The sequence below is a fragment of the Eptatretus burgeri genome, chromosome 2 (genome assembly GCF_056783735.1).
Source record: "Eptatretus burgeri isolate ZD-2024b chromosome 2, Ebu_testis_v1, whole genome shotgun sequence".
In the NCBI taxonomy this organism is placed as follows: domain Eukaryota; kingdom Metazoa; phylum Chordata; class Myxini; order Myxiniformes; family Myxinidae; genus Eptatretus; species Eptatretus burgeri.
In genome coordinates this window covers 21876693-21885905 of record NC_140962.1, presented here as the reverse complement: position 1 = coordinate 21885905, position 9213 = coordinate 21876693, and the positions used below count along the sequence as shown (strand labels likewise).

The 9213-nt window shown below is 46.1% G+C and overlaps 1 pseudogene; it reads left to right on the top strand.

Annotated features, from left to right (window-relative positions):
* The first annotated feature begins 3843 nt into the window (after nucleotides 1-3843).
* On the top strand, nucleotides 3844-6941 carry LOC147031572 (uncharacterized; annotated as a pseudogene).
* Nucleotides 6942-9213: the final 2272 nt, after the last annotated feature.

Sequence of the window (9213 nt, the reverse complement as noted above, 5' to 3'; positions counted from 1 at the left end):
CTTCCTTTCTGGCAGTACAATAAAATTTAAAATCATTCCAAACGGAAAACTTACTGTTTTCAGTGACATCATTAACGATGAACAAACATCGACGGCACATTCACTCGTCCACCTGTCTCGACCGAAATGTTGTGTTTTTTTCACCTTTGCCTGATGTTTTATTTTTTGTGATGTTTAATGGAGGGGACATTGTTGTGTCAGTTGTTGAAATAAAGACTGAATATGATATCTGGTTTCGCACATTTGTATGAAGTTGTTGATTTAAGAGGTCTGTTCTTTTTTCAGGGAAGCAAACATGAATCCACATCATCCACATCCAGTCATCCACATCCACCAAGCCAAAAATTCCCGATCTTTGGAAGCATCTCGAGTAAGTAAATTTATTTTCCTCTTCTGAACTTTTAAAAACATGTTTGTGCATATTTCTATCTCAACAAATGTACAAGAAATTAACTTTTCAATCTTTTTTTTCAACTTATGCCAAAATGCTGGAGACGTGGCAAGAAAGGGAAGGGCTGTGGCAACAATGTCAATATAATGTAAGGAAGAGAAAAAATCCCTTCGGAATGTCGTGACATGAAACGTTCAAGCAATAGAAATGGTGTTCCTTTCAGGAAATTGAAGCTATTCCTGTTGTTTCACAATCACATTTTGCTCCTTAATTATTTTCTGCACCATAGGTTAGATGTTTCAGCAAGCCTGGTGTTGGGTTTGTGGTTTCGGGTGGCTGACTTGGGATCTTGGGATCATGAGTTTGAGCCAAGTTTTCACTGAATTAACACCAGGTGGGGTTGATTCAACCTGTCATCCCTCTGAAGTCGGCGAAATAAGTGACAGTGTCCTGGTATAGGGGTATAGCATCAGCGTCATAGTTGTGCCCCAACATAATAATAGCGACCCGGCAGCCAAGGTGCCATACGCAAAAAGATCAAGAAGATGTTTAAGTGCTGGGGATTGCTTTGAGGTGCTTGCACTCAGATGTGTGTCATTGATTGGAATGTTGATCCAGATCTTAAGTGTTCCATCTGCTTGCGGTGGAGGTTTTGGTGGATGTTCAAGATCGCATGTATCTTGCAAAGAGTTGTCGAGTTATCGCTGGTATCCTGAACAAATTACTTATTCTTGTGAGTGAACAAAAGCATTGGCCAACTGATTCGTGAAAGACTTGGGCCACGACTGTTCCCAACGCCAGACCCTATAAAAAGGAGGGGTAGCAGAAGAAGACGAGAAGAGAAAGTTTAATCTCTTCAGAATATCGATCGAGAAGAAGTGCAAACGACAAGTGTCAGGTGAGAAGTGATTCACGGAATTACACTTCAACTCGACGCATCAAAATATCAATCTTCATTTTAAAATATTTGATTCATAATAAATCACGGAAACAACTGCTCTGTACAATATTATATCAGAATAATACCACAAATCCTGTCGGCCAACTCAAGGAATTCTGAGGAGTCCATTGATCCCATCATGATTCCTACATGAACAACACGTTAATTAAATTAATCAGTTTGTTTCCTTTTTACTTTTCACTTTGAATGTGAAAGGGGGGGGGAGGTGGGGAGTTGGGGACGTGGTGTTTGAGTGGTGTTGGGGTGTGTAGAGATGAGTACAGTGTGCAGGAGGTTCACAAACATCGATAAAACATTCACTCGTCCGCCTGCCTCGACCAAAATCATGGTTTTTTATTTTATTATTTATTTTTATGACACCTTTTTCTGATATTGTTTTATTTTTTGTGATGTTTGGGAGAGGGGACAATGTAGTGTCAGTTGTTGAAATGAAGACTGAATATGATATCTGGTTTCGCACGTTTGTATGAAGTTGTGGATTTCAGAGGTCTGTTCTTTTTTCAGGGAAGCAAACATGAACGAGTCTGCTGCTTCTGATGACGTCCGTCTGATCCAGTCATCCACATCTACCAAGCCAAAAAATACCGATCTTTGGAAGCATCTCATGTAAATAAATTTATTTTCCTCTTCTGAACTTTTAAAAGCATGTTTGTGGATATTTCTCTCAATAAATGCACAAGAAATTAACTTTTCAATCTTTTTTTTCATGCTTCATCCACTTTTCATGTGGATGCTTCCTGGTTGTGATTGGTGGGGGAAACACAATGTATACATGTGGCAGATGACACTTGTGGGTTCCAAACACAATCTGGTCTCACCAATCCCAGTTTGTGGTGCATTGTTGGACAGTATTTAAGTGAAAAGGCTTCAAAGTCACAAAGTGGATGAAACAGTGGTGTGTGGCCCCCATGAGCCAAAACAAGGGTGAAAATAGCTGGGAGCTTTGCTTTTCATCTGCTTGGTGACAGCTTTTGACTTTGCATTCTTGAACTACTGGAGGCCCTTCTGGGTTTGCAGTAATGATGTCGTCGTGATGGGGTGTTGGTCCAAGTTCGGAGCACTTCAAGAATTATATGTGTGTGTGTGTGTGTGTGTGTGTGTGTGTGTGTGTGTGTGTGTGTGTGTGTGTGTGTGTGTGTGTGTGTGTGTGTGTGTGTGTGTGCGCGCGCGCGTGCGCGCGCGTGCGCGTATATATATTGTGAGAAAAACCATGTTCTCACCAAATTTCCTGTCCCACCCACCATGTCATGTGACCTTTTTCAGGCTCCCAGGGATTGGTTGGCGAGTCGGACCGCGTGAGAGCTGGGGCGCCATTGCTGGCAACAGACGTGGCTCTAAGATCGCGACTGGAAAATATATCGCGCTCGGAATCGCATGTTTTAATGCGATCTTTCAAGTGCTTTTGAAGACTCTCGACAGCATTGTCGCGCTGATCATCGATAGCTCCGTCAAAAGGATTGAGTAAAATCGGGACGAGTGTGATCGTTATTCCCGAATATTTTTGGAGGGAGCTGTGAGTTGTCGACCTGTTTTCGGAACGTTATTGTTGTCAAGAGTTCTGGCAGTTTTTGTGCTGTGTATTCATTCTGTTACAGCCTTTTTTTTTCGAGCCCATAAAATATCGTGCCTGCCCCTGGAGGCCGATTGAAACACAGTGGTGTGTTTCATTGTTCTCTTTGTCCACACGTGGACTGCTTGAAGCTCGGACATAACGTCAGTATTCCGTGCTGGAAGATATTAACAGCCGGGATCTCGACAAATGGGCGGCTCGTCCGGGATTCATTCAAGTAAGAGACATTCGAACTGAGACAGAAATTCCACAGTGGGTCGTTATCTTCCTTCATCTGATCATCGTTCCCTCACCAGCGGACGCCATCTTGGAGGAACCTTCTCACCAGCGGACGCCATCTTGGAGGAACCTTCTCACCAGCGGACGCCATCTTGGAGGAACCTTCTCACCAGCGGACGCCATCTTGGAGGAACCTTCTCACCAGCGGACGCCATCTTGGAGGAACCTTCTCACCAGCGGACGCCATCTTGGAGGGATTTTCTCACCATTGGATGCTATCTTGTGTTTACGCAGGTCATCAGCCAACAATAAAAAAAAAACGTGAGTTATTTGTACGTTTCATTTTCTCATTGCCAATTTGATGTGTGGTGGTGATATTGGGTATTTTGTGTCGTATTTCCCCAACAGAGCGTTGTGTGTGAATTCCGTGTATCACCCCAATAGTGTTTGCCTTCCCTGTGTGAATTGCCCCATTCCATGTGGTGAAAGATATTGCTGAAATATTTCGACCCAGCCTCCTTTTAGACTGTCTTTTGTGCCCTTGTCGTATGATAACTCGTAGCCAAACCATGTCGGCTGGAGAAGTGAGAGATCAACCAGATCAGGTTGACAGTCACGTTGGTGTCGATGTGAGCGACGCAATCAGCCTTGACCCGGTCACTAAACCCGATATGTTAGGGAGCGATCCCCTAACATATCGACATGTGTAACAGGGAGAGTGACAGGGCAGAGGCTGAGCAACTCAGGAAGCATGACACAGAGATAGCTGCAAGAGCAGCGGCAGAGGCTGAGCGACTCAGGGAGCATGACGCAGAGATAGCTGCAAGAGCAGCAGCAGAGGCTGAGCGACTCAGGGAGCATGACGCGGCAGAGGCTGAACGCGTCAGAGAGCATGACGCGGCAGAGGCTGAGTGACTCAGGGAGGATGACAGGGCAGAGGCTGAACACGTCAGAGAGCATGACGCGGCAGAGGCTGAACGCGTCAGAGAGCATGAGTGGCGAATGTTGACTGAACGACAGCGGGCAGATGTGTCTGCTGCACCAGTCCCAGAAATTGTTCATGTTCGTTTGCCGGACTGGACGGGAGACACGAGGCCAGAAACGTATCTGGTGACGGCGGAGAAGTTGTTGACTTCTGGTGGCATTGATGAGAGATTGCGGGTCGGCCATCTTGTTAGCCATCTATCTGAAAAGGCGAGGGAGGTATATGCGAGGATGGCAACCGAGGACGTAAACGAATACCGGAAGTTGAAGGCCGAGATTTTGAACGCCTCTGCGGTGAACCTGTGTATTTATAGGCGTAATTTTTTCAGTTGGACTCGTCAGTCCAGTCAAACCTATGAGGAACATTCGCGGGTCTTGTTGGAACAGCTGCAGAGATGGTTCGAAGGGAGCAGCGTTGAGGTACCTCCAGCCGTTGCGGAACTCCTGGTGCGTTACCGTATCGATCAACAGCTTCCGCTGGACTGAGCGTTGTTTCTTGTCGATAAAGACACGGTTTCCTTGTCAGACTGCGTCAAGCTTATTGATGAACACGTTTTGGCATGCAAAATGTTGCAAGCCACACAGTCGCGTCGTAAGACGGAGGATTCTGCGGTCAAGACCGCCCCCCGTCTGCCCGGCTGCTGGATCGAGGGGAAGGGTTCCCCGATGCCCTCCACTGGTGGCGGTCGCGAGCTGCAGGGCAGGGCATGGCCCTGGTGCGAGTTCTGCAAATGTGTGGGGCATGGTGGAGACTGCTGTTTCTCTAACCCAGCGAGTCCGTCCCATCGAGGAACCCAGCTGTTAAATCAGAGGAAGGTCAGTGGAGGTCATAAACTGGGCCCTCGAGCATGACGATGGCATCGGTGACAAAGGTCACTACCACCGAAGCTAAGTCCATTCATCCTCTGTATCAGAATTATTCAGGGACAACCTTAGTGGGTGGCGCTGATTCGATGGTGAAGTTTGAGGCTCAATACCTTCGGGCTACTGGGGTGACACTGTGTGTTCTCCGGGCGGGGGTAGTTCCGGCCTCTCAGATGCATTATACTGGCGAGTATATCGTCCTTCGGGGCATTAACCAGGTTCCTGGCTGGTATCCCTTTGCTCTCATCGAGGTCCGGAGTGACATTTTTACGGGTCCGATGACCTGTGCGGTGGTACCCTACTACCCGGTACTGGGGGTATCCTTGCTGATTGGCAATGATGCCATGGCCAGGGAGGAGTTATTGACTCTGACCTGTGAGGTGGTCACTAGATCCCAGAGCAAACAGGCGGAGAGAGTGGCGGAGTCAGACATATTTTCACTCTGGCCCAAGGAGCATTGCGCCTCAACTCCAGCCTCCGACGGTGACGTTGCTTCGACTGAAGTCCACCCGAGCCTCCAGTCAGGCCAACCTCAGGAGCCGGGCTCCTCAGGGACCGTTCCTGTCTGTGACACGGGGACCCCAGCTACTTGGTTGGCGAATCCGGTGAGGAGGATCAGTCCTCCGAGGCGGTTAGCAACCCCAGTTCTGTGCCTGAGGTCACTCCCGCATTGTCTGCGGTAACCAGTCTCGTGGAGGATCAGCACTTCGATCCCACCCTTATCACCCGCTGGGAAATGGGAGAAGACTCCGGGCCTGGACGGACAGGCTACTATGTGAACGGTGCAGGTGTGCTGGTGCATAAATATTCCCCCAAGAACATGTCCTCCACCCAGACATGGAAGGTACGTCACCGAGTTGTCGTACCGGGGAGGCATCGTCAGTCAGTCATGTAATTGGCCCATGACAATATTTCCTCGTGTCATGTCGGAGCGACCCAGGGAGCGGAACTACAGTACCGTGGAGAAGGAGCTCCTCGCTATCAGGGCGGCAATCCAAGTATTCGCTGTCTACATTGGCCATGGACCCATCACCATCTACAGCGACCACCACCCGCTCGGTTGGCTCAGCCAAGCCAAAACCTCCAACCAGCGTATTGTGCGCTGGGCGCTTCTCCTCTCAGAATACGACCTCACAGTCAAACACGTGAAAGGAGTGGAGATCAGACGAGCTGACCTCCTTAGTCGCCATCTAGTGGACAAGGAGCACCAAAATTAAGTTGAGCCCACAGGCGGAGAGGGGATACCGGTTTGGGGCCCCTTTGTTCCTCCCAAAGGAGCCTTGCTCCTCGGTCCGTTTCCCTCCTGTAAATGCTTTCCCCAACTTAAGTTTAGTTCTCTTTGTCTCTCTATTGTCGTGCGGGCGATGGGTAAATATAGTGGGGTATATTTTCCTGTGGTGTAGTGTGTTTAATATTGTGTTGTGGATGAACATTGTTTATTGTTCAAGAATGTTAACGATCACCGCCATCATATTGCCCTGTGATTTGCAACTAGTGCAATAACTGCTTTCAAAACGCCGTCTACCAGAGGGGTTTTATTTTAGGTGGGGAGGACTGTGAGAAAAACCATGTTCTCACAAAATTTCGTGTCCCACCCAACACGTCACGTGACCTTTTTCAAGCTCCCAGGGATTGGTTGGCGAGTCGGACGTGGTGGACGGACCGTGTGAGAGCTGGGGCGCCATTGCTGGCAACAGACGTGGCTCTAAGATCGCGAGTGGAAAATATATCGCGCGCTCGGAATTGCATGTTTTAATGCAATCTTTCAAGTGCTTTTGAAGACTCTCGACAGCACAGTCGCGCTGATCGTCGATAGCTCCGTCTAAAGATTGAGTTAAATCGGGACAAGTGCGATCGTTATTCCCGAATATTTTTGGAGGGAGCTGTGAGTTGTCGACCTGTTTTCTGAACGTTATTGTTGTCAAGAGTTCTGGCAGTTTTTGTGCTGTGTATTCATTCTGTTACCAGCCATTTTTTTTGTTTGAGCACAGAAAATATCGTGCCTACCCCTCGAGGCCGATTGAAACACAGTAGTGTGGTTAGTTGTTCTCTTTGTCCACACGTGGACTGCTTGAAGCTCGGACATAACGTCAGTATTCCATGCTGGAAGATATTAACAGCCAGGATCTCGACTATATATATATATATATATATATATATATATATATATATATATATATATATATATATATATATATATATATATATATATATATATATATATATATATATGGTCGCCGAAATAGGTGACCCTTATTGTCAGTAATTCTGTTTGTTTGGATGTTTGTGTGTTGGTCATCAGCCTAATTGGAAGTAAACGTGGGCCGATTTTGACCAAACTCGGGTGGTTGGTACATCTTATGACCTCGTGCTTTGGAAATTGTGATGCTTGCTCCGGACGTTTTAGTTCCCGAGCAACAGCCGAAAAACCTTCAAATTCGGTACCGTTCACGCAAAATCAATTCCGAAAGCCATTATCCCACGTTGGTATGAAATTTGGCATGCATTATCTACAGGTGATGCTCTACCAAATATATTCCGTTTTTTGTGATATATGGAATAGTTTACCCGCAGCGCCCCCAACAAATGGGGTATGCCCGAAAATTGAAGGTCCCCTTGCGACCAGGTGAGTGCATCGATCCGAATGAAACTTTGCAGGTTCATATCACGCAATGAGTGCTACAACTTTGCCTCAGGACATATTGACCAATATTGCTTAGGTCAGGGGTCAAAGGTCAATTGGTGTAAAAATTGATAATATGCGAGAGCTGGAGGTGCCTTAACGCCAAATGCTACTCCTCCAAGGGTTATGGTCAGATGGTCATGAAAATTCACACTAATCAACTGAAATGCATTGTGCACAAACGATCAAGCCGGATTTTCGATTTATATCTTTGTTCACCCACAGCACCCCCTCAAACTTTGGGGATTTCCGACATCAAATTGCATTTTCGGTACTTTTCATTGAAATTGATACCGAATAGTTATCAGGGGATGGAACTCGATGAGATTTGGTATGCTTAATCTAAAGGTGATTCTCTATCCGCTATTTGACATACATTTTGATCTATATTTTATAATTTCCAAATGGCAAACCTCTCAACTTGGGTGCCCGAGGGCCTTTGAGCATTCCCGCTGAAAATTCAAAGTACACTAGCTCCAAGACAGTTGAACCGAATCAAATGCATCTTTACATGCTTATATACCGTAATGAGTACTACAACTTTGCTCATTTGCATCATGACCAATCTCGAGTAGGTCAGGGGTCAAAGGTCAATAAGTGCATTCTTCGGGCAAAATTACCATTCAAGGCACACTTGCTCCTGCACGGGTTAACCGATACGAATGAAAGTTCATCGGTACATAGTACACAATGAGTACTACAACTTTGCTTCAGAACATATTGACCTATCTCGGTGATGTCAGGTGTGGGGGAAAAATTTATATTAATGTATTCTAAATTGTAACAAATGGAGCTTTCGAAATGTAACTTTTATGCTACAAGTTGAATTGGCTGTTCTTTCTGGCCAAGAGACTTTTGTCCTAAATGATGATAAATGTCTTCGTCTGGGGCGTGTGACCTGAGCTGATAACAGCGAACCTTTGCGTCAAAATGTACGAAGTGGCTTCTCGTCTGAAGGACACGTCTGCAGTCTGGGTTGATAGCCCCCACCACTCTCTCATGAAAGTATAAAATGCTTTGAAATGTAAAATTGTTTCAGTGCAAGTACCTGAGGAAGTATTAGAATCTCAGTGGCTTGTGCTCCTTGGAACTGACCAAGTACCAAGTGAGAATAAAACTCTCTGATGTAATGTGGAAGTGAATTGAATCGGGTTGGTCTAACTGTTAACTAAAGTAAGAATAAATGAAATAGAACCAAATAATATTGCAATCAATGGGGATTCTAAAGTTCATTGTACGAGGGTGAGAAGTCTATGGTGGATAATTAGAAAATAAATTGTTTCACAAGGAAGGACTTGTGTGGACATCAGTTTTATCAGTGTCAATGGGTTTTATGCAGGATTTTAGAACCAAATCGGACAAACGTTAAACTCTGCCTGAAGTCAAATAGGATTCCACAATCGGCCAGTAAGAATCCTTCAACGATAACAACAAGGTGGGTTTAAAAAATCCACAACAGTTGGCGCCTGCTGACTCGGATTCGAACCGACGTTGGTGCGGTGCTCGTGAACGGAGGTGCTTAATCTGCCGGAGGCAGTGCC